The sequence below is a fragment of the Nicotiana tomentosiformis genome, chromosome 1 (assembly GCF_000390325.3).
Source record: "Nicotiana tomentosiformis chromosome 1, ASM39032v3, whole genome shotgun sequence".
NCBI classification, from domain to species: domain Eukaryota; kingdom Viridiplantae; phylum Streptophyta; class Magnoliopsida; order Solanales; family Solanaceae; genus Nicotiana; species Nicotiana tomentosiformis.
The window spans coordinates 158,328,672-158,355,029 of record NC_090812.1 but is presented as its reverse complement, the minus strand read 5'-3'; the positions used below and the strand labels follow the sequence as shown (position 1 = coordinate 158,355,029).

The window sequence follows — 26,358 nt, the reverse complement described above, 5'->3', positions numbered from 1 at the left end:
ATATGGCCTATGTGAGATAAGTTAGTGTTGATACTCCTATCGTGGAGTCAGTTCCTGTAGTAAGAGATTTTCCTGATATATTTCCAGCGGATCTTCCGGGTATGCCACCCGGCAGGGATATTGACTTTGGCATTTATTTGTTATCGGGAACTCAGCCCATTTCTATTCCACCATATCGCATGGCCCCGGCAGAGTTGAAAGAATTAAAAGAACAGTTACATGAATTCTTGATAAGGGCTTCATTCAGCCTAGTGTATCGCCTTGGGGTGCTCCTGTCTTATTTGTGAAGAAGAAGGATTGTTCTATGTGGATGTGTATTGATTACCGCCAGCTGAACAAGGTTACAGTGAAGAACAGGTATCCATTGCCACGTATTGATGACCTATTTTATCAGCTTCAGGGTGCCAAAGTATTTTCTAAGATCGACTTCCGTTTAGTCTATCATCAGTTGAAGATTCGGGAGCCAGATATCCTGAAGACTGCTTTTAGGACTCGGTATGGTCATTATGAGTTTCTTGTAATGTCATTTGGGCTAACCAATGCCCCATCAGCATTTATGCACTTAATGAATAGTGTATTTCCGCTATGGCTATCCAACGGGACGGGACGGGAAAAAATTAACGGGATGGGACGGGACGACATTTAGCCGGGACGGGACGAAATGGGACGGGACAAACGGGACGAAACGGTAGGCCCATCCCGTCCCGCTAACAAACGGGATGGGATGGGACGGGACGGGACGGGACAGACGGTAGGCCCATCCCGTCCCGCTAACAAACGGGATGGGATGGGACAGACGGTAGGCCCATCCCGTCCCGCTAACAAACGGGATGGGACGGGACGAGACGGGACGGGTTCGCGGGCCTTAAGTGCCGTTTTTTAAAAAAATTATTTAAGTATTGAGTTTGGCAACGGATATTCTTTTGACAATGACTAAGTTTTTAAAGTTTGCAATATCTAGTTTTTTAAATTATAAAATATTATAACAAAAGACTTGTAATAAAATATTCTAGCAATTATAAATATATAATAGAGTTATAATTTATTTAATATAATTATAATCCATTAAGTAACTAAATAAGAGTGTAAGACAATTCATAAAACAAATTCAACGCTTAGAGCCTTTTATTTTATTAATAGAACTTTCAAATCTCATATACAAATATAATTCTTTTGAAGAGCACCTAATCTACGCAGCCACCTTCTAGGAAGGGTTCTGTTTGAACTAGGCCTCTTAGTAGCCAATAACAAATTATCATACTAATATTTGTAAGCTCCTATATAACTTCGTTGTAACTTATCTATAATTTCTCTCGGACATTGTTCTGGAATTGGCAATGTTGATTGATGTTCCATGAGTTCCATGCCGTCATCGCTCCCAGTGCTAAGTATCTCATTATATTCTTCTTCTTCCCTAGTGGTTAATTTTTCAAAACCAAGATTTCTTCTTTCTGAATTAATCTAATCTCTGAATAATACGGAAATCTCTAGGTTGTCCTCCTCTAATGAATGTCTATGATCTCCGATTTGAAATCTTGTCACGCTAAAAGCACTCTCCGATGCTACTGATGATGCTTGAATAGCAAGGATATCTCGGGCCATTATTGAAAGTGTTGGAAAAGCCTTGCCACGCTCCCTCCACCATGCCAAAAGTTGTTCGTTGCCTTCTTCGTCTTTAATACTTTCCAATTCTTGATTAAGATAAGAATCAAGTTCATCATCAATAGAGGAATCAAAACCTGTTATATCATCCATATCTTCCCATAGAACTTCTACTCTTGACTTAGAAGTAGAAGGAGCAGTTTCACCACCTGTTGTTCCCATAGATTTATATTTATCAAACATTGATCTAACATAAGAATATATGTTAGCTTGGCATTCTTCGAGAGATGGTTGTTCATTTTCTTGAATTGCTAAATTCTCACAAATTTTACGAACAAGTCCCTTTGCACCTCTTAATTTTAAAGATGGGTTAAATATAGTAGAAATTAAATAAACTTGGGGAATAGGGAAAAAAATACTTTTTAAATTTTGTAATCATTTCATTAATGGCCGGTGCATAAGTTGGATTAGATTTATACTTACCAAATACAACAGAAATTCCACAAATATACCATAATATTTGTGTAATAGTAGGATAATATATACTAGAAAATTATTTTGTAGCATAATAAAAATTTCTAAAAATTTAGTAAGTTCTTTGATCTGATCCCAATCAGAATCAACAATTTTATCAGCGGGGATACCATTATGCATATTAAATACCTTTTGTATAGGCACCCGATAATCATAAGCAACTTTAAGCATTTCATAAGTAGAATTCCACCTAGTACAAACATCTTTTGGAACTTTTCTATATGGAAGGTTAGCACTAGCACATTGTTGAGCAAATTCACGAATTCTACTCGCTTTATTAGCCCGAAAAATATAGCCGCAAGCATGTTGTACTTTACTACAAGCATCAGAAAATAAATTAATACCATCTTTTACAACCAAGTTAAAAATATGGCATGCACATCTAACATGAAAAATTACCGGATTAATTGGACAAAGTCTAGTTCTTAAGCTAGTTGCTGCAGTTGTGTTAGCAAAAGCATTATCTAAGGTGATAGTTAAAACTTTATCAATGAGTCCATAAAAATCAAGTATTTGTAGAACAGTAGTCGCAATATATGCTCCAGTGTGTTTTGAATTAACAAATTTATAACCAATAATATGTTTTTGCATGTTCAAGTGATGATCAACCCAATGACTTGTAACAGTTAAATAATCACAATCATTAGGACTACGACCTATATCAGATGTGATAGACACTTTACAATCTAAGTAAAAAAATACACAACGAATATACTGAAGATATTCGGTTTGAAATTTAAAAACATCATTTCTAACTGTAGTCTTAGGAAAACCTTGAAAAGCAGGATTATAAGTTTCTTGTATATAATGCACAAAAGCAGGGTGAGAAGGAAAAGTAAAAGGTAAGCCATAGACAACCACCATTTTAGCTAAGTTCTCACGATCTCTATCTTTGTTATAGGGGCGTAAAATAGTACCAGAAGCAGGGTCAAGTTGTTGTTGTAAAAAATTAGAACCCCCGCCAGATCCACTAGGAGTGCTAGTACCGGTGCTAGGATCCGGTATTTGTCCGGCTTCTATTTTAGCTTGTATCCATATAGCTTTGTGGTCCCTACCTAAGTGCCTAGATAAACCCCCCGTCCCACCACTTTAGGTGTGCGCAAATCGTTGCTTACATATTTCATATGTAGCACGTTGATTGACTTTATCTTGTTTAAAAGATTTCCATACAAGTGATGTTTTGGGACGTTCACCCTTAGGCTTACCCCTTACAGGAGGTACAGGGGGTACAGCTCCGGATCGAGATTGACTCTGAGTTGGAGCTTGTGTTGCGGGACTAGTGATGTTTCATCTAATTCTTCTTCCTCATTTTCTTCGTCCTCAATAAAAATATCATTGTCAAATTGTCTTTGTAAAGTTTCATGATCTAGTTGTTCTCCGAAATTAATATTATAATATGCGGGGTGTTGGGAAAATGAAGTTTCATCAACATGAGTCATTTCATCTATATGTTTTCTAATTATAGGAGAAGGGCTAGGATTAGGATTACTACTACTTTCACCTTTACTATTTTTTTTACTAGTTTTTTTAAATATGCCAAATACATTTTTAGGTGCCATAATTTAAATACGAAATTAAATTTAAAAAGTTAACACAAAAATTAAAAACACAAATGAAATACAAAAATAGAACACGTAAAGTAAACACAAAAATTAAGCACTAAAACAATGCGCAAAAAATATATATTAAAATTAGGAGATGGAACGAGTGCACCGTGATTAAATATTAAAATTTGAAGAAATTGCCCAAAATATTGCTCCAAATACTTGAAGAATTAATTTGAAGCTTGAAAGTTGTCCAAAATATTTGTCCAAATACTTGAAACTTATCACTTGATTGCGAGAAAATTGAGAGAATAATATAGATAGAATGTAAGAGATTTGAGAGAGAATGATTTATTTTTGTGAGAAGAAATAAAGAAGGATTAGGGTATTTATAGTAGAAAATAGGGCCAAAGTGTAATTTAATAAACTTAGAGATTATATTAAAAGTTTGGGGGTAGGGGTGCTTTGGGGGGGTGGGTGGGGTGGGGGGCAAATATGGCCGTTTTAGCCGTTGGGAACGGCTATTTTTGAAATTATAGCTGTTGCCCAATGGCTATAATTCAAAAAAAAGGGACGCGGGATGGGACGGGACAGGTGGGACGGGACGGGACGGGACGAAACGGGACGAAATGGCCATCCTGTCCCGTTTAATATGGGCCCATCCCGTTTAAAATTAAGTGGGATGGGAAGGGACGTCTCGTCCCGTTGGATAGCCTTAATTTCAGCATTATCTTGATTCTTTCGTCATTGTATTTATTGACGACATTCTAGTGTATTCCCGGAGTCGGGAAGGTGATGAACAACACCTGAGGACTATGCTTCAGACTTTGAGAGAAAAGAAGTTATATGCAAAATTTTCAAAGTGTGAATTCTGGCTTGATTCAGTGGGATTTTTGGGTCATGTAGTTTCGTGCGAGGAAATCAAGGTAGATCCGAAGAAGATTGAAGCAGTGCATAGTTGGTCCAGACCGTCCTCAGTTACGAAAATCCGAATTTTTCTTGGTTTGGCAGGGTATTATCGCCGATTTGTAAAGGGTTTATCTTCTATTGCTACATCTATGACCAAATTGACCCAGAAGGGTGCTCCATTCAGGTGGAACGAGGAATGTGAGGAGAGCTTCCAAAAGCTTAAGACATCTTTGACTATAGTCTCAGTATTGGTATTATTTATAGGTTCAGGGTCTTATATTGTGTATTGTGACGCGTCGCGTATTGGTCTCGGTGCAGTGTTGATGCAAGACGGTAGGGTAATTGCCTACGCGTCCAGACAGTTAAGGTTACATGAGAAGAATTATTCGGTCCACGACCTTGAGTTAGCAGCTATTGTTCATGCCTTGAAGATTTGGCGGCATTATTTGTACGGTGTCCAATGTGAGGTCTACACCGATCACCAGAGTCTACAACATCTGCTTAAATAGAAGGATCTTAATTTGCGACAGCGGAGATGGTTGGAGTTACTTAAGGATTATGATATCACCATTCTCTATCATCCTGGAAGGCCAATGTAGTGGCCGATGCCTTGAGTCGTAAGGCAGAGAGTTTGGGCAGCTTAGCATATTTACCGGTAGCAGAGAGGCCTTTAGCCTTGGATGTTCAGGCCTTGGCCAACCAGTTTGTTAGATTGGATGTTTCCGAGCCGAGCCGAGCCGAGTTTTGGCTTGTGTGGTTTCCCAGTCTTCTCTTTATGATCGTATCAGGGAGCGTCAGTACGATAACCCCTATCTGCTTGTTCTTAAGGATACAGTTTAGCACGATAATGCCAAGGAAGTCATTATTGGAGATGACGGTGTATTACAGATGCAGGGAAGGCTATGTGTGCCCAATGTAGATGGCTTGCATGAGTTGAATCTCCAGGAGGCTCACAGTTTGCGGTACTCCATTTATCCGGGTGCTGTGAAGATGTATCAAGACTTGAGACATCACTATTGGTGGAGGCGGATGAAGAAAGACATAGTAGAATATGTAGCTCGGTGTCTAAATTGCCAACAAGTAAAATATCAGCATCAGCAACCGGGTGGATTGCTTCAGAAGTTAGAGATTCCATAATGAAAATGGGAGCAGATCACTATGGATTTCGTTGTTGGAGTTCCACGGACTTAGCGGAAGTTTGATGCAGTTTGGGTGACTGTGGATAGGTTGACCAAGCCAGCTCATTTCGTTCCTGTGATGACTACCTACTCTTACGAGAAGTTGGCTCGAATCTATATTCGTGAGATTGTCAGTTCAGTGCCTCCTATTAAAGCCAAACATATCTGAACTAATTGGCACTTTAAACCCATTAAGAAAATATTTAACAGAACACTTGAACTCACAAAACGGTGGAGACTAATACCATTAGTACAAAAAGAAAATGACTCCCCTGAACTCAAAATAAATATGACATGCGCTAAATACCCCTAATTCATTAGGCTCAATTGATAACAAACTAACAAATAGCATCAAAGTCACCAATCACTAAAATTGCATGCTCAAGGATAAAGAAAAACGAAACAAAGTTCTGCAGTATATACAAGTGACACACCAGTCCTTAAGCTCGAACAATCTCAAACTTAGCAGCCTAACTAAATGATGGACCTATAATCACCAAGAACCATTTCGAATCGGCATTCAAATTTAGCAATCATGCGAGAGCTCTTTCAACTCCGAGAGATTGAATAATATATCTGACTTTTAGAATACGCGAAGAGGCTTCAACTAGATTTTGACATCGTTTACAACTGAAATAATAGACAAACAGCTAGCAATATGCAAAGCATGGAACCATCACGGCAAGAATGACTACGCTTGAAGCTTAACTTAAAATCTGTCGAAAATTAGACAAGTCACTCATATCATAGCCAAACAGATCAAAGCATAAGAGCTGCCATTTTGACAAACAATCACTCGTTCATTTTTCTTATACGAACTGAAATTAAAACACTCAAATACCCTAACCCAGGCTTTTATCATATTTTAATAACACCAGAACAAACACAAAAGGGGAGAGGAACAGACCTGATGGATGTAAATTTCTTTCAATAGGAAAAAGTAGGAATTTCGGCTCCAATATTCTGAATCCAAAATCCGAACGAGAAAACAACCACAAGAAACCGAAGAAACATAGAACCACGACCGGAATCCGGAATGTTTGAACTCTAACTCCCACTGCCTCAAACGAACCTCGAACAAAACTCGAGTCGACAAACGACTCAATCGAATTCCATACTTGACACCCGAAATCCAAAGTAAAGCCAATGAAGAAACCAAGTCGAAGGAGAAATTGAAGAACTATATTATTATTATTTTTGTTTTGTATTTTTTTTTGGAATTTAAACTAAACTGTTAAAACAAAACTCAAAAAAATGAAGAGAAGTCCTTTTCTGAAACTCTAATTTTCCCCAAAAAACTTTTGTTCTCCGTTCTTCTTCCTTCTCCTTTAGACCTCATATATATATATGGCCCTCTCCAATCTTCTTCCCCTGCTCTCAAAAATCCCTAAATTGATGAGATATGACAGATGTAGGGAGTAGATCGAATGTAACTCGATCCTACGCCCCACATTTTTCCTATATCGCCAAACAAAAAATGAATCTGAAAGAGAAAGAAAGAGAAAGCGTGAAATCCGGAAGGAATAATTCTGTTTCTTGTCAGAAATCCGTTAGGATTAGAGTGACGTGGAGAAAGGAGATGAGTAATGGATCATGTGGGGAATTGGGTTCGGGTCTTTGGCGGGTTTGGGTGGAGTTGAGGTGGGCAGAGGCATTTGGTGAAGAAAGGGTGCGGCTGGTGGGGGAATTAGGGTTGTTAGGAATTAGGTTAAGATTTGGTTTATATTTGGGGTGAGAGAATTAACTGGGGCCGTTGGATCTGAGTGGGATGAGTGGCTAAGATTAAAGGAGAAATTAGGGCGGGTTAATGGGTTTGGTCAGCGAGTCAGGCATGTTTAAAGAGTTGGGTTGGGCGATTTGTGGGGTATTTGGGCCATTGAGAGCTTTTGGCCCAATCCGTTTTTAAGGCTAAAAAGGGCTTCTTTTCTTTTCTTTGCTTTCTTTCTTTTTTTTTAAAACAAAATCTTCAAAATTAATTTAAAATCCTAATTAAGTCCTAACTTAGTCTAATTTATAGAATTAAACTTAATTATCTATGTCTACTGCTTAAATAATTAATTAACTTAAAACTAAAGAAATAAAATTACTAATTTTAAAACTAAAAGCTAAATTGTAAAAATGAACAATATTTTTTTTGATTTTTTGTTTAATAACGCAATTAACTTATGTAATTAAATCCTAAATACAATTAAGACCTAAAATGCTATGCATGAAATATTTTAGGCATTTTTGGTATTTTTCTCATGATTTTAAAATGTTAAATACGCAACTAAATGCAAGCAACAATTAACAAGAAATTCCTAAAAATTCTATAAAAATTAAAATAATTAGAATAACATATTTTAAAGTTATAGGAGTATTTTTCGTCGGGCAAAAAATCACGTGCTCACAGCTGCCCCTCTTTACTCGGAAACACGAAGAGTTTTCGGGCAAAGATAAAGTGAGAAAATACGAGCAATTTTTGCATGTTTGGATACTCCATGGGAAGCGTTTTGAAAGAGTTTGACTGAACCTTGCTTCGTAGGTTGCCTACATATCCTTGGCTATAAAGGAATCAGGTCAGTGTAGTTCTGGAGAATGATGGAAGGACAAGTTGGAGAGTCAAGTGAGGTACCGTTCGAGGCTCTGGTCCGTGGTCCTGTTATTACATCAAAATCAAAATGGAAAGAAAACTAAGCAAATCTATCTGCTATGAATTACAAGATCCCTATCCATAGGTCTTCAAGACTTGATTTTGAATGTTCTACAATTCTGTTGTGCATCTCGAACTGTCGAACCGCATTCTTGGGCGGGCTTCTGCTACTTCTAACTTGAACTTGCCATAAATTCCATCATTCTCCAGGTGGGCGCCTGATGCTGCCTTAAAACATGAAATAACTTCCCTCGTTCTCCAGGTGGGCGCCTGATAATGACTTGTACTCGAAATAATTCCCTCATTCTCCAGGCGGGTGCCTGCCAATGACTTAAAACTTGAAATGAATTCTCTTTTCTCCAGGTGGGCACCGTCTCACTTAAAACTTAAAATGAATTCCATAGTTTTCCAGGTGGGTGCCTGATGTTGACTTAAAACTTGAAATGAATTCCCTTTTCTCCAGGTGGGCGCCTGCTCACTTAAAACTTGAAATGAATTCCCTCATTCTCTAGGCGGGTGCCTGCCAATGACTTAAAACTTGAAATGAATTCTCTTTTCTCCAGGTGGGCACCTTCTCACTTAAAACTTAAAATGAATTCCCTAGTTTTCCAGGTGGGTGCCTGATGTTGACTTAAAACTTGAAATGAATTCCCTCATTTTTCAGGTGGGTGCCTGATGACTTAAAACTTAAAACGAATTCCCTCATTCTCTAGGTGGGCGCCTGCTAACTTAGAACTTGAAATGAATTCCCTCATTTTCCAGGTGGATGCCTGATGACTTAAAACTTGAAATAAATTTTCTCGTTCTTTAGGTGGGCGCCTGATGACGCTAAAACTTGAAATGAATTCCCTCATTCTCCAGGTGGGCGCCTGATAACTTAAAACTTGAAATAAATTCTCTCGTTTTTCAGGTGGGTGCCTGCTGACTTAAAACTTGAAATAAATTCTCTCGTTTTCCAGGTGGGTGCCTGCTAACTTAAAACTGAAATGAATTCCCTTGTTCTTCAAGTGGGCGCCTGCAATCATGACAACACAGATAAAACAGAGAAAATTTTCTGCCCCAGTTTATGCCAGGAACATTCTTGAGTGTTAGTTGAATCCCATTATCCAGGAGGGTCCTGAAAACTTAAAACTGAACTTATCTGGAACATGCTTTCCACATGGGGATTCCTGGCAAAGCGAACAAGATTTCTTGCCCCTGCTTAAAACAAAGAAAATTTTGTCAGTTTGAAAATGTGGCGGTTAGTTTGTGGCATCCTTGCTGAAAGTGTCTGCTTCTGCCACTACCCCGCTTCATTTTGATTGGCTGCTTCGGGCTACAAAGAATTGTTTGATCTTTCAATCGGACCTCGACCACAAAACCTCCGAATGACTTGAATCCCTTACACTCAACTCGTCGTATGGCACTTTCATTCTGACAACTGTTGAACCTTTGCATTTCCTACAAATTCATGAATCACTTGACCACCTGAACTTCAGTTACCACCGCATTGCTCATTCTAAATCATGTCACATGTGATGTGCCTGTCCGAATTTCGCTTGGGCAAATAAAAAGCTGGTAATGAGCTTTTAAGTCCTTTCTTGCTTGCTTAACAAAAGACTAATTTGACAGAGACTTAGAAAAATAGACCCAAAAGAAACGAAGCGAAGTGACTCTGGGAATTAGGAATAAAAAAGAAAAGAGAAAAAAAATGACTATTTGAAAAAAATGGAAAAGAGACTTATCTGAATGAAGCAACTAGCTCCAATGATCATGACATGCATTTCGGATTGATCAGCCTAATCCATCCAACTAATCACATTTCAGTTCATGCCATGTCTTCATACTTCAAAACCGGGGTTTCCATAATTCAATTTCTCTGTAAAGTCATGAACCCCATTCGGCTTGTAATGGCCCGAGGGGTTTTCACTATCAAACCTCTCTCATTTGCTCCTCTCTCAACTCATTGTCGCCTTACAGTGCCCGTAAGGGTTTTCACCAATAAGACTCTCTCATTTGAATTTTCTCTCGACTCACCATCGCCCTATGGTGCCCGTGAGGGTTTTCCACCAATAAGACTCTCTCATTTGCATTTTCTCTCGACTCACCATCGCCCTATGGTACCCGTGAGGGTTTTCACCAATAAGACACTCTCATTTATTCACTTTTTCTTGTGCCCATGAACAAAGGTGCTACCCATGATGTAAATAATACCTCCATCTCACTTGACTTGGCATTCTCAAAGTTGATCAGAAGGTCTTTCTTTGGACTGTAGTGTAGGTTTTGGACAGGGTTAGAAAGAAAGGTGGTATAAGGCTCAACATGACTTAAGATGAAAGGGTTCAAAATTACAACTTTTGGAATCAGACCTATTGCAAAACTAAAACTTCTGCCCCAGTTTTTTTTGAATCTGGGGAATTTTGATTTTTTTTTGATGGAACTGAACCTCAGAGTAAGGCTGCCTACGTATCCTTAAAAGGAATCAAGTCTAACGTAGTTCCAAACAATTTTTTTTTTAACTCTACTTCTGATTCCAAATGAGGGGTATGAAAGAAAACTAATAAGGCTCAAAAGGGGTAACAAAGGATAAAAGTGCTTGGGTAGCAGAATAAAATGCCTTCGTCATTCCAACTTTGAACACGCCAAGTACAGAATGTGATTGAAATTAAGCAAAGAAGTCATACATAATACCTCTTGATTGCATCAGAATTGATAGCCATATCTACACATTTGCCTTCTATGTCTGTTAAATACAAGGCACCATTGGGCAACACCTTTGTCACAATGAACGGCCCCTGCCAGTTTGGGGCAAACTTGCCTTTAGCTTCAGCCTGATGTGGAAGGATGCGTTTCAATACTAGCTGGCCCACTTCAAATTTTCGAGGACGCACCTTCTTGTTGTTCTATAGATGACATTCTCATAACTACTTGAGGTTGTATAAGTATACTTCATGATTTGTCTACCATTCCATTCTTCTTCATATGCTACGTGTGACACTAGTTGAGGCTATCTAAGTACTGCCCCTTGACACTATGTTAACGATACCTGTTGCACTTGCAACAACAGAGCTTCATTATGAAGCACCGAGCTGTAAATTGTAGTACTACATCTCTTGGTAAGAAGTTAAACAAATCAAATATCAAAAGTCAGCTCTTTTGCTGCATCTTTTCATGTTGAAATGATTTTGTATGGTACTGATTAGATTATTGACATTGCTTGGGTGTTCAATTTGTTCTTACAACTACAGAACCTGAAATTCATTTACCACATACGACATACTGATGCACCAGTCGATGCAAAAGGTAATTAATCAAATTATAGGACAATCTTTGCATCAATTATATAGTTTATTTAATTATTTATTCCCGACACCTACTCTATATTGATCCAGTGAAATGATACTCTATAATCTAATTATTTGTTTCACTGTAAAAGACCTAAGACTAAGATATAATGCAACACTGCAGACTAATATTTGTAATGTTGTTTCTCTTTGCTTTAGCTTACAGAAAGCATTATCCATCATTCTTGGAATAATGAAATATGATGGTTAGGAAAATATTGCTCAAGATGTGTGTCCACCTAAACGGCTGGCTGAGAAGGGAATATCATTTGTGAAAAACTTCCTTCAGCTGTATGTAACTCCATCTCTATTAGTGGAATGATCTTTTCCATAAGCTAATGATGCTGAATTTATACATTTCTCTTGAGCTTCTAATATTGAATCATTTTTATGTTTTCTTGCAGAAGGTAGGAACCACATGACTTATCTATACTTCTTCAAGATAGTGTACGAGGTACAATCATGTTGTTCTTTCCGCTACTTAGTAGTTTCCTAAATTACCTTAGTGATGATTCTATTCTTTTTTTGTTTCAGTTCTTGGAACAACACCTTAGAGAATGTGAGCAACTAATGTAAAGGAATCCTCCACTTGGGAAAGCATGGACACTAAAGCTTTTCCATCAAAAGGACGATACTAAAGCTATGACTGGGTAGATTGTTATGGAAGTTTAAGGGAAAAGTTATGTAATTGTATGTGAAGTAACTCTGTATTTGGTTCAAATTGTTTGTAATGTACTGAAAGTATTGAAATAAGAATAGATGTTATTGTGAATAAATTGTTGTTACTTATTGATTTCTTTTAATATAAAAATATCTTTAGTTTAATCTTTATCCATGACAATTCTTCATATTCATGTTATTAGTCAAAAACTATAAAGAATTAAACGGCATTTATATATATATCGCAAAAAAGACAGGTTATGAACCCAAATTATTGACATTTAAAAATGTCATAACTAAGTGTCACAAATTATTTGCCGACATTAATCTAAATGTCGGGAAAAAAATGACATTGAAATTTCTGACATTTAAATTAAGTGTAAAATAAATGTCGATAATTGATTTTGTGACATTTATGTGACTTATGCCGACATTTATAAAATGTCGTCGTATGTCATATTTCTTGTAGTGGAAAGTAACTTCCCAAGTAGTCAAGTGTTAAAAGTATATTCTTTATACCTTACTGCTATTTATCTATGTTAAGTGGTATCTTCTTATTTTCTTTCTTTATTTGTAGTAAATGATTGTCTGATGAAATAGAATAATCATAATGTTACAGGTTTTTAGGATGATCTTAGTATTGATACTTAAAATGGATCATCCCAAACAAAAAGGCCTCGCACGGTGAAGGAAGCTCATGATAAGGATGCCAAAAGCCAGGAGATCTATTATCATATGACAATGCCTGAGAAAGGAGCAATTTTGTCTGCAACAATGCCTCAAAAATCGAGAGGCAACACGTAATCGTCTTCTTCCAAACATAAATCATGTCAATTGCATCTCAATTGCAGGGTAGTCTTGCTATTACAACCTCCTGTTCTATTTGAGAAACAGGTTAGAATATTGAATCTGCTATTTCCTTCTTTCCTCATATATCATATATGTACACAATAGTAGTGCTTGTGTGATCTCTATGTATATTACTAGATTATTTTTTAAATATTCGTGTCTGGCGAGCTTGCGTATCCTTAAGTTCATTTTTAAAATATTTCATGTAGTAGTTACTTAGCGTCAATGTTTTTCCCTCATTGCGTATCCAAATCATAATTCTTACCTTTGTCAGATGATACAACTATTCGGATATGATCCTTAAATAACTAGGCCTCATCTCTAAATGATTTCTTAGTAATTATAGAAGCTAATCTGCATTTATCTTTTTAATGACAGATTATGTTATGAGAGTCATCTGAATTGCATCGAGAAAACGCCAGCCTATTCCCTTCTATAATGGTTTTAAAGCCACCGGCAGATTCTCGCAACTTAGCTTAATGCATTAGCTGTGAATCAAATTTCAGTTATACTTTTACTAAATGGGAACCAGGATGTATATGGAACTGGATGTGAGTTTGCTAGACTATATGGGAGATTACTGTATTATCCTCAGGAGATGTGCTTCAGAGTGAAGACTCGGACTTCGTTTGAATTTTTTCTTAGTTTCGTAGTATTTTTTGGTTTCTTTTCTTGGTATTTTTCCCCTGATTTGAATTTCTCTTAAGGATTTGGAATAACAGACTCAATATCTCATCATACTACTTATCCCATTTATGTTGTGAGGAAGATACCAATGGAAAATGTAACTATTCGAGAAAGAATAAGCAGTTCATGACTAATTGCTTTGTGTGTTATAAGAGTCGGGAGGGGTTGATGCATTTCCATTCTACTGCAACCTTACCATTGCAAAATTTTAAATCAATAGATGATACTGTTGGTTGAGTGCCCAAATGCACATACCCTATTAGATGCATGTAGTATTAGCATAGGTTCAAGTAGTCTTTGCTTCTTAAGCAATGTGCCTTGGCTATTTGATTTGTAAGTGGAATTTTTGTCTTTGAGAATTATGGAAAATACCCTCTTTCATTTGTTTAATGAGAGTTGTCATACTATTCCTAGAAAATTAGTTCTTACAGAGATCTCATCCTAATTGCCATTTATTCAAATGCCCAATTGTTGTTACTAAAAATTGTACACAAAAAGATATATAGGAGTTAATGATATTCTTAATGCCACTGCTAATTTTTAAACATTTTATAATTTGAAAAATACATGTCGATTCATTCAATAATCGTCAAGATAGGATTGGGTGGACTTGGTAAGGAGATAATTGTCAATCTCTCATCTTTTAAGATTCCACAAATAATACTAATGAACATATTTGTATTTGTGATTTAATCAATTACAAAAGTTAGGTCTATATGCGTAAAATAATAAGAATTATTTTTGTCCTAACAAATTTATAAAAATATCACTTATTAGAGCGGAGTCTATTTTATCCTGAAAACAATGGGAGTTAGCAATATGACTACCCCAAAATCGGAAGACGAAGCAGTACTGTACTTGTTTTCTTCTCGACTGAAATGTAAAATAGCATTATCATTCCGTGGATCATGATTTATTGACGAGATGAAACCATTGTTTTATTTTCCAATAATTGTCTGCTGCTTACTTATTGTGCAGATTCAAGCTGCTTCCCACGTTGATGAGATCCGAAGAACTCCCTCCACGAGATGAAATGAGAGTTGTAATGAGCAATTTCCATGAAACAATTCGGAAGGGTGTACCAAAGTTCTTGTGCAGTGGTGCTACAACAACAACAAATTCAGTGAGATCCTACAAGTCGGTCTGGGAAGGGTAGTGTGTACGCTGACCTTACCCTGCGCCGTGTTGATACAGCCCTAAAAACACAGGGATTGATAAACGAGTGTCTTATAATGCACCTCTTATTCAAATTATCCTCTTGAATGGGTAGCAACCGTGATGATATGACTCATCTCATGTAGAAAAAGCTTCCACTTACCTTAGTTAAAATCTGAGGAAAAATTGAAATGAGATGATTACATTATTTTTAAGGAGTCCTTCTGCTCTTCTCTGGCTGTAATTTTTAGTATATGTCGAACGTGGATTTTGTAATTATACCTCATATGTGTGTCAATTGTGTGCTTCTAATTACAGGTAATCCAAGAGTGACTCTTAAGGTAACAAGACTTATTGGCCAAAATGATGGCAGGCAGCCAATTTGTACTACTCGCAAATAGAGGACTTCATGTTTGAGTTATCCAACAAGTTTTTCTGTGATGACCCAAAATGTCATCTTTAAAGTTAATAATAATTTATGTGTTCTAAGACCTCGAAAAGTACTATTTATCATTACTCGACTTGCGTGCGCAGTCCGTAAAATTTTCCGAAAAGTTTTTATGTGAAAAACGGATTAAAATGTGAATTAGAGCTTTAAAACTAAAGTGAGTTGACTTTGGTCAACCGTTTAAGCAAACGGACTCGGATCAGTATTTTGACAGTTTTGATAGGCCCGTATCATGATTTGGGACTTGGGCGTATGCCCGGAATCAAATTCTGAGGTCCCTAGATCGAGATATGGAATTTGGATGAAAAATTAAAAGTTTTAAAAGCTTATGTCAAATAGTGATCGAATGTCGAATTATGTGCAAACGACCCCGAAATTGAATTTTGATGCTTCCAACAGCTCCGTATGATGATTTTGGACTTAGGAGCGTGATCGAAATTTTATTTGGAAGTTCGTAGTGAAATTAGGCTAGAAATGGCTAAAATAGGAATTTAAGTTTGGAAGTTTGGTCGGGGAGTTGACTTATTGATATCGGGGTCAGAATCCAGTTTCAAAAATTTTCATAGCTCCATTACGTCATTTATGACTTGTGTGCAAAATTTGTGGTCAATAGGACTTGATTTGATTGGTTTCGATATCAAATGTAGAAGTTGAAAATTCTTAAGTTTCAGTAAGCTTGAATTGGGGTGTCATTTAGGATTTTAACATTGTTTGATGTGATTTGAGATTTCAAATAAGTTTGTATGATATTGTAGGACTTGTTGGTGTATTTGGTTGAGGCCCCGAGGGCCTCGGGTGAGTTTCGGATGGTTAACGGATCAAGAATTGAAGCTGGGAGACTGCTGAAGTTGAGTTTGCTTGTTTTATTTGGATGATCTGGTTTTTCCTTTATCTGTCAAAATCGAGGTGCATGACCGAGGTCCATGACCTAGGGCCATGATCGATCCCCATGACCGAGGTCCATGATCGAGGTACATGATCGAGGTCCAGGATCGAAGGCACCCTGGACAAATCTGTAAGTTATAAAACAGGGGACTTCGTCCTATTTGCCATATTTGATGAATTGGAGCTTGAGGAGAGGCGATTTTAATATATTTTCAAGGAAACAATATTCGGGTAAGTGATTCTAAATCGAATTTGGTCAATATACACGAATATATCATAGTTTTCACCATTTAATTAGTGCTTTGAGATTGAAATTTTGAGAAACATTTAGAAATCTCATTAAAAAAAATTGGGATTTCGGTGTCGATTCAGAGTCGGATTTGAGTGAAACTGGTATGGTTGGACTCGTAATTGAATGGATTATCGGATTTTATGAGTTTCACCGGATTCCGAGACATGGTCCCCACAGCCAATTTTTGAGCTAATTTTGGATTTTATTGAAAAATGTAATATTTTCTTATGAAATTGATTCCTATAAATTTTGTTGACTGTATCGAATTAATTATGACTAGATTTGAATCGATCGAAGTCGGAAAATCGACGAAAAAGTATACTACTTGGTTAAATTGGAGCAAGTCGAGGTAAGTGACTTGTCTAACCTTGAGTGGGGGAAATCTCCCCTAGGATTGGTATTGAAGTGATAAATTGTAATGTGTTGAAAGCCGTGTACACGAGGTGACGAGTGTGTACACGGGCTAAATGTGAAAGCTTATGTTTTTAGATTGTGTAGATCACTGTTGCGCATTAATTAAACTATTTTATTTTGATATATTCTTCATCATTGATTTAATATTTATATTTTAAAGGTGCTTGACATTTTCCTGCTAATTATTTTACCTGTTTAGTTGAAACTTGGTTTCTTTTATTCTGTGCATTATTTGAAGTTGATTTTCTTTAAATTAAATATTATTAATATGAAGTATTTGACATTTTTAAATTTGGTACTGAAGCAACGTATTAAAGATTTTGAAATATTATTTTGCTGAGTTATTTATTCCTGAATATTTTTGTAAGATTTTCGTACTCATTATGATGGAGCCGTGAGCTCTTTATTGTGGAAAAATATTATTGGCGATTTATGTTGGCATGAGGCGTGAGCTCTTTATTGTGAAAAAATATTGTTGTTGAAGTATTTTGGCAAGTTAAATTATTTGAGCACTTGAGGTGCAAATTGTGATATATTGTGATGTTGATACGCATGCGGTATTATAAGGCCTGGGTATTGAAACACATGCGGTGAGATAAGGGTGGCTTGATACGCGTGGCTAGTAGGGAGAACTACTAGAAGTCATACGGTGTGATAAGGATGGCTAAAACACGGGATGCTATTTCGGGAAAAATGTTTTTTTAAAATAAATTGTGAAGGCTCCCGCGGTGATAAATTGCCATTATTTTGTGTAATCAAATGGTGACATACTACTTGATTCATTTCCATTGTCATTTTATTTTATTATATTGTTAAACGTTTTATCATGAAATTATTATTTTCTAGTAGGGCCTGACCTGACCTCGTCACTACTCTACCGTGGTTAGGCTTGGCAATTACTGGATACCGCTGTGGTGTGCTCATATTACGCTTCTGCACATCTTTTTATGCAAATCCAGGTACTCCTTACCAGCCCCGACATGAGTGAGTTACCTGTAAATGGAGACTTCGAGGTATATCTGTCAGCGTCGCAGACTCCGGAGTCTCCTTCTATCATTATTATGTTGCTTCCTTATTTTCTTTAGACCTTGATATATATAGACATTGAAGATAAAATTCTTAGAAACTTGTGACTTATTTCTACTAGGTTTTGGGAACTGCAATTATTTAAAGTTTCAGATTTCTATTTTTATTCCGCATTGATTGGCTTACCTAGTCTTAGAGACTAAGTGCCATCACGACATCCTACAGAGGGAATTTGGGGTCGTGACAAGTTGGTATCAGAGCTCTAGGTTCATAGGTATTATGAGTCACAAGAAGGTTTAGTAGAGTCTTGCGGATCAGTACAGAGACGTCTGTACTTATCTTCGAGAGGCTATGGAACTGATAGGAAATATTCACTTCTTTTATTCCTTATCGTGCGTATTTGTTGACTTCAAAATTTTAAAACATTGTCTTTCTATTCTCTCATAGATGGTGAGGACACGCACAACTGGATCTGATGATCAGACACTCGCGCCTCCTGTTGGAGCTGCAAGAGGCCGTGGTCGGGGTAGAGGCTGAGCTAGAGGCCGAGGAAGACCACGTGGTGCAGCCAGAGCACCTGCACGAGCTGCTGCACCAGAGCCACTAGTAGCTCCAGTTGTAGAGCAGGCACCTGAGATGCCTGTTACTACTCCTACACTTCAGGAGACTCTTGCCCAGTTTTTGAGCATGTTTGGCACTCTAGCTCAGACAGGGTTGATTCCACTTGCTCCTTCCACATCTCAGGCTGAGGGAGGAGCACAGACTCCCGCCGCCCGTACTCCAGAACCACGGGCCCAAGTTGACCATTCCCCAGAGGTTATACTAGAGCATCCAGTTATCCCAGTTCTGCCTGAGATTAGGACAATAGTTTCAGAAGGGGAGCAACTCAGGCTCGAGAGATACAAGAAGTACCACCCTCCCACTTTCAGCGGCTTAGCTTCAGAGGATGCTCAGGGTTTTTTGGAGGAATGTCACTGTATCCTTCATACTATAGGTATTGTGGATTCTAGTGGGGTTTCTTTCATGGCATTCCAGTTTAGAGGAGCAGCCTACCAGTGGTGGCGAGCTTATGAGTTGGATAGTCCTGCTGAGGCATCTTCACTCACTTGGACTCAATTTTCAGATATATTCTTAAGGGAGTATGTTCCTCATAGTCTTAGAGATGCATGGTGCATATAGTTTGAGCAGCTGCGCCAGGGTTCTATGACCGTGTCAGAGTACGCAGTCTGATTCAGTGATTTAGCGAGGCATGCACCAGCCTTGGTTGCTACTGTTCGAGAGTGGGTTCGCAGATTTATTGAGGATCTCCATCCTAATTTCAGATACAGTATGGCCCGAGATCTAGAAATGGACATCACATACCAACACGCAGTGTCAATTGCTAGTAGATTAGAAAGTATGCGGATCCGGGAGAGGGAAGAGAGGGAAGCTAAGAGACCCCGAGATTCTGGCACATATAATAATTCTCGTGCCCCAGTTGCAGCCCATCATGGTAGAGGTTATGTGAGTCGTCCTATTAATTCAGCACTTCCAGCTTCCAGTGGTATTCCGGCTACTCCCAGACCACAAGTTCCATATTATGAACCACCAGTGTTTACTATACCTCCTGTACGAGGTGCTTTCAGCGGGCAGTCTAGCTGATCAGGCCCGTGCTAGTCCCAGCAGCCACGTCCTCCGAGGGATTGTTTTGAGTGTGATGACACTCGTCATATTATGAGAGATTGCCCCAGATTTAGGAGAGGTGCACCTCCATATATTCCCAGGCCCCACCTATTCCACAGGGCCCTCAGGCTTCTTAGGCCATGATTACTGCACCAGTTGCCACTCCACCTGCACAACCAGCTAGAGGTGGAGGTCGGGCAGGTAGAGGTCGCCCTAGAGGGGGAGGCTAGGCCAGATATTATGCCTTTCCTGCTAGGACAGAGGCCTTTGCATCTGATTATGTTATCACAGGTATTATTCTGGTCTGTCATAGAGATGCATCAGTCTTATTTGAGCCAGACTCCACTTATTCTTATGTGTCGTCTTAGTTTTCCCCGTATTTGGGCGTATCACGTGATTCCTTGAGTTCTTTTGTTTATGAATCTACACCCGTGGGTGAATCTATTATTGTGGACCGCATGTATCGGTAATGTTTAATTGTTATCAGTGGTTTTGAGACCATAGCTGATTTATTATTGCTCAGTATGGTGGATTTCGATATTATTTTGGGCATGGACTGGTTGTCGCCCTATCACGCTATTCTTGATTGTTACGCCAAGACGGTGATGTTGTCTATGCCAGGTCTACCGTAGCTAGAGTGGAGAGGTACCTCGGATCATGTTCCTAGCAGGGTTGTTTCATTTCTTAAAGCTCAACAAATGGTTAGAAGGGGTGTGATGCGTATATGGCCTATGTGAGATAAGTTAGTGTTGATACTCCTATCGTGGAGTCAGTTCCTGTAGTAAGAGATTTTCCTGATATATTTCCAGCGGATCTTTCGGGTATGCCACCCGGCAGGGATATTGACTTTGGCATTTATTTGTTATCGGGAACTCAGCCCATTTCTATTCCACCATATCGCATGGCCCCAGCAGAGTTGAAAGAATTAAAAGAACAGTTACATGAATTCTTGATAAGGGCTTCATTCAGCCTAGTGTATCGCCTTGGGGTGCTCCTGTCTTATTTGTGAAGAAGAAGGATGGTTCTATGCGGATGTGTATTGATTACCGCCAGCTGAACAAGGTTACAGTGAAGAACAGGTATCCATTGCCACGTATTGATGACCTATTTTATCAGCTTCAGGGTGCCAAAGTATTTTCTAAGATCGACTTCCGTTCAGTCTATCATCAGTTGAAGATTCGATAGCCAGATATCCTGAAGACTGCTTTTAGGACTCGGTATGGTCATTATGAGTTTCTTGTAATGTCATTTGGGCTAACCAATGCCCCATCAGCATTTATGCACTTAATGAATAGTGTATTTCAGCTATGGCTATCCAACGGGACGGGACGGGAAAAAAATTAACGGGATGGGACGGGACGACATTTAGCCGGGACGGTGACGGGACGGGATGGGATGGGACGGGACGGGACGGGACAGACGGTAGGCCCATCCCGTCCCGCTAACAAACGGGATGGGATGGGACAGACGGTAGGCCCATCCCGTCCCGCTAACAAACGGGATGGGACGGGACGAGACGGGACGGGTTCGCGGGCCTTAAGTGCCGTTTTTAAAAAAAATTATTTAAGTATTACGTTTGGCAACGGATATTCTTTTTACAATGACTAAGTTTTTAAAGTTTTCAACATCTAGTTTTTTGAATTATAAAATATTAAAATAAAAGACTTGTAATAAAATATTCTAGCAATTATAAATATATAATAGAGTTATAATTTATTTAATATAATTATAATCCATTAAGTAACTAAGTAAGAGTGTAAGACAATTCATAAAACAAATTCAACGCTTAGAGCCTTTTATTTTATTAATAGAACTTTCAAATCTCACATACAAATATAATTCTTTTGAAGAGCACCTAATCTACGCAGCCACCTTCTAGGAAGGGTTCTGTTTGAACTAGGCCTCTTAGTAGCCAATAACAAATTATCATACTAATATTTGTAAGCTCCTATATAACTTCGTTGTAACTTATCTATAATTTCTCGGACATTGTTCTGGAATTGGCAATGTTGATTGATGTTCCATGAGTTCCATGCCGTCATCGCTCCCAGTGCTAAGTATTTCATTATATTCTTCTTCTTCCCTAGTGGTTAATTTTTCAAAACCAAGATTTCTTCTTTCTGAATTAATCTAATCTCTGAATAATATGGAAATCTCTAGGTTGTCCTCCGCTAATGAATGTCTATGATCTCCGATTTGAAATCTTGCCGCGCTAAAAGCACTCTCCGATGCTACTGATGATGCTTGAATAGCAAGGATATCTCGGGCCATTATTGAAAGTGTTGGAAAAGCCTTGCCACGCTCCCTCCACCATGCCAAAAGTTGTTTGTTGCCTTCTTCGTCTTTAATACTTTCCAATCCTTGATTAAGATAAGAATCAAGTTCATCATCAATAGAGGAATCAAAACCTGTTATATCATCCATATCTTCCCATAGAACTTCTACTCTAGACTTAGAAGTAGAAGGAGCAGTTTCACCACCTGTTGTTCCCATAGATTTATATTTATCAAACATTGATCTAACATAAGAATATATGTTAGCTTGGCATTCTTCGAGAGATGGTTGTTCATTTTCTTGAATTGCTAAATTCTCACAAATTTTACGAACAAGTCCCTCTGCACCTCTTAGTTTTAAAGATGGGTTAAGTATAGTAGAAATTAAATAAACTTAGGGAATAGGGAAAAAATACTTTTTAAATTTTGTAATCATTTCATTAATGGCCGGTGCATAAGTTGGATTAGTTTTATACTTACCAAATACAACAGAAATTCCACAAATATACCATAATATTTGTGTAATAGTAGGATAATATATACTAGAAAATTGTTTTGTAGCATAATAAAAATTTTCTAAAAATTTAGTAAGCTCTTTGATCTGATCCCAATCAGAATCAACAATTTGATCAGCGGGGATACCATTATGCATATTAAATACCTTTTGTATAGGAACCCGATAATCATAAGCAACTTTAAGCATTTCATAAGTAGAATTCCACCTAGTACAAACATCTTTTGGAACTTTTCTATATGGAAGGTTAGCACTAGCACATTGTTGAGAAAATTCACGAATTCTACTCGCTTTATTAGCCCGAAAAATATAGCCGCAAGCATGTTGTACTTTACTACAAGCATCAGAAAATAAATTAATACCATCTTTTACAACCAAGTTAAAAATATGGCATGCACATCTAACATGAAAAATTACCGGATTAATTGGACAAAGTCTAGTTCTTAAGCTAGTTGTTGCAGTTGTGTTAGCAAAAGCATTATCTAAGGTGATAGTTAAAACTTTATCAATGAGTCCATAAAAATCAAGTATTTGTAGAACAGTAGTTGCAATATATGCTCCAGTATGTTTTGAATTAACAAATTTATAACCAATAATACGTTTTTGCATGTTCAAGTGATGATCAACCCAATGACTTGTAACAGTTAAATAATCACAACCATTAGGACTACGACCTATATCAGATGTGATAGACACTTTACAATCTAAGTAAAAAAATACACAACGAATATACTGAAGATATTCGGTTTGAAATTTAAAAACATCATTTCTAACTGTAGTCTTAGGAAAACCTTGAAAAGCAGGATTATAAGTTTCTTGTATATAATGCACAAAAGCAGGGTGAGAAGGAAAAGTAAAAGGTAAGCCACAGACAGCCACCATTTTTGCTAAGTTCTCACGATCTCTATCTTTGTTATAGGGGCGTAAAATAGTACCAGAAGCAGGGTCAAGTTGTTGTTGTAAAAAATTAGAACCCCCGCCAGATCCACTAGGAGTGCTAGTACCGGTGCTAGGATCCGGTATTTGTCCGGCTTCTATTTTAGCTTGTATCCATAAAGCTTTGTGGTCCCTACCTAAGTTCCTAGATAAACCCTCCGTCCCACCACTTTCGGTGTGCGCAAATCGTTGCTTACATATTTCATATGTAGCACGTTGATTGACTTTATCTTGTTTAAAAGATTTCCATACAAGTGATGTTTTGGGACGTTCACCCTTAGGCTTACCCCTTACAGGAGGTACAGGGGGTACAGCTCCGGACCGAGATTGACTCTGAGTTGGAGCTTGTGTTGCGGGACTAGTGGTGTTTCATCTAATTCTTCTTCCTCATTTTCTTCATCCTCATTTTTTTCGTCCTCAATAAAAATATCATTGCCAAATTGTCTTTGTAAAGTTTCATGATCTAGTTGTTCTCCGAAATTAATATTATAATATGCGGGGGGTTGGGAAAATGAAGTTTCATCAACATGAGTCATTTCATCTATATGTTTTCTAATTATAGGAGAAGGGCTAGGATTAGGATTACTACTACTTTCACCTTTACTATTTTTTTTACTAGTTTTTTTAAATACGCCAAATACATTTTTAGGTGCCATAATTTAAATACGAAATTAAATTTAAAAAGTTAACACAAAAATTAAAAACACAAATGAAATACGAAAATAGAACACGTAAAGTAAACACAAAAATTAAGCACTAAAACAATGCGCAAAAAATATATATTAAAATTAGGAGATGGAACGAGTGCACCGTGATTAAATATTGAAATTTGAAGAAATTGCCCAAAATATTGCTCCAAATACTTGAAGAATTAATTTGAAGCTTGAAAGTTGCCCAAAATATTTGTCCAAATACTTGAAACTTATCACTTGATTGCGAGAAAATTGAGAGAATAATATAGATAGAATGTAAGAGATTTGAGAGAGAATGATTTATTTTTGTGAGAAGAAATAAAGAAGGATTAGGGTATTTATAGTAGAAAATAGGGCCAAAGTGTAATTTAATAATCTTAGAGATTATATTAAAAGTTTGGGGGGTAGGGGTGCTTTTGGAAGGTGGGTGGGGTGGGGGCAAATATGGCCGTTTTAGCCGTTGGGAACGGCTATTTTTGAAATTATAGCTGTTGCCCAATGGCTATAATTCAAAAAAAAGGGACGCGGGATGGGACGGGACAGGTGGGACGGGACGGGACGGGACGAAACGGGACGAAATGGCCATCCTGTCCCATCCCGTGTCCCGTTTAACATGGGCCCATCCCGTTTAAAATTAAGTGGGATGGGAAGGGACGTCTCGTCCCGTTGGATAGCCTTAATTTCAGCATTATTTTGATTCTTTCGTCATTGTATTTATTGACGACATTCTAGTGTATTCCCGGAGTCGGGAAGGTGATGAACAACACCTGAGGACTATGCTTCAGACTTTGAGAGAAAAGAAGTTATATGCAAAATTTTCAAAGTGTGAATTCTGGCTTGATTCAGTGGGATTTTTGGGTCATGTAGTTTCGTGCGAGGGAATCAAGGTAGATCCGAAGAAGATTGAAGCAGTGCATAGTTGGTCCAGACCGTCCTCAGTTACGAAAATCCGAATTTTTCTTGGTTTGGCAGGATATTATCGCCGATTTGTAAAGGGTTTATCTTCTATTGCTACATCTATGACCAAATTGACCCAGAAGGGTGCTCCATTCAGGTGGAACGAGGAATGTGAGGAGAGCTTCCAAAAGCTTAAGACATCTTTGACTATAGTCTCAGTATTGGTATTACCTACAGGTTCAGGGTCTTATACTGTGTATTGTGACGCGTCGCGTATTGGTCTCGGTGCAGTGTTGATGCAAGACGGTAGGGTAATTGCCTACGCGTCCAGACAGTTAAGGTTACATGAGAAGAATTATTCGGTCCACGACCTTGAGTTAGCAGCTATTGTTCATGCCTTGAAGATTTGGCGGCATTATTTGTACGGTGTCCAATGTGAGGTCTACACCGATCACCAGAGTCTACAACATCTGCTTAAATAGAAGGATCTTAATTTACGACAACGGAGATGGTTGGAGTTACTTAAGGATTATGATATCACCATTCTCTATCATCCTGGAAGGCCAATGTAGTGGCCGATGCCTTGAGTCGTAAGGCAGAGAGTTTGGGCAGCTTAGCATATTTACCGGTAGCAGAGAGGCCTTTAGCCTTGGATGTTCAGGCCTTGGCCAACCAGTTTGTTAGATTGGATGTTTCCGAGCCGAGCCGAGTTTTGGCTTGTGTGGTTTCCCAGTCTTCTCTTTATGATCGTATCAGGGAGCGTCAGTACGATGACCCCTATCTGCTTGTTCTTAAGGATACAGTTTAGCACGATAACGCCAAGGAAGTCATTATTGGAGATGACGGTGTATTACGGATGCAGGGAAGGCTATGTGTGCCCAATGTAGATGGCTTACATGAGTTGATTCTCCGGGAGGCTCACAGTTTGCGGTACTCCATTTATCCGGGTGCTGCGAAGATGTATCAAGACTTGAGACATCACTATTGGTGGAGGCGGATGAAGAAAGACATAGTAGAATATGTAGCTCGGTGTCTAAATTGCCAACAAGTAAAATATCAGCATCAGCGACCGGGTGGATTGCTTCAGAAGTTAGAGATTCCATAATGAAAATGGGAGCAGATCACTATGGATTTCGTTGTTGGAGTTCCACGGACTCAGCGGAAGTTTGATGCAGTTTGGGTGACTGTGGATAGGTTGACCAAGCCAGCTCATTTCGTTCCTGTGATGACTACCTACTCTTACGAG

General features: G+C 38.1%; 2 protein-coding genes and 3 long non-coding RNA genes across 8 annotated transcripts in view; 3 read left to right on the top strand and 2 right to left on the bottom strand.

Moving 5' to 3' along the window:
• The window catches only part of LOC104088648 (putative disease resistance RPP13-like protein 1), a 140,136-nt gene that overhangs the window by 52,299 nt on the left and 61,479 nt on the right, over positions 1–26,358 (top strand). The gene's annotated exons all lie outside the window — the stretch shown is intronic.
• Positions 1–26,358, top strand: part of LOC104092742 (putative disease resistance RPP13-like protein 1) — a 99,486-nt gene that overhangs the window by 15,292 nt on the left and 57,836 nt on the right. The gene's annotated exons all lie outside the window — the stretch shown is intronic.
• Positions 1,099–7,475, bottom strand: LOC138904154 (uncharacterized). The gene is made up of 2 exons (XR_011413388.1): positions 6,675–7,475; positions 1,099–1,691 (listed from the first exon to the last, which is right to left on the bottom strand). It is a non-coding gene; the product is annotated as an uncharacterized lncRNA (long non-coding RNA).
• Positions 11,294–12,498, top strand: LOC117276145 (uncharacterized). Of its 2 annotated transcripts, XR_011409284.1 has the most exons (5): positions 11,294–11,494; positions 11,627–11,681; positions 11,882–12,013; positions 12,127–12,176; positions 12,257–12,498. It is a non-coding gene; the product is annotated as an uncharacterized lncRNA (long non-coding RNA). The 2 variants fall into 2 exon arrangements; XR_004506372.2 differs by having other exon boundaries at positions 11,299–11,681.
• LOC138904153 (uncharacterized) overlaps positions 21,566–26,358 on the bottom strand; it is a 5,876-nt gene continuing 1,083 nt past the window's right edge. Inside the window, exon 2 of one of the 2 annotated variants that reach the window (XR_011413386.1) lies at positions 21,566–22,280. This is a non-coding gene — a long non-coding RNA (uncharacterized lncRNA). The remainder of the gene's footprint in view (positions 22,281–26,358) is intronic. The other variant, XR_011413387.1, reaches the window with a different exon arrangement.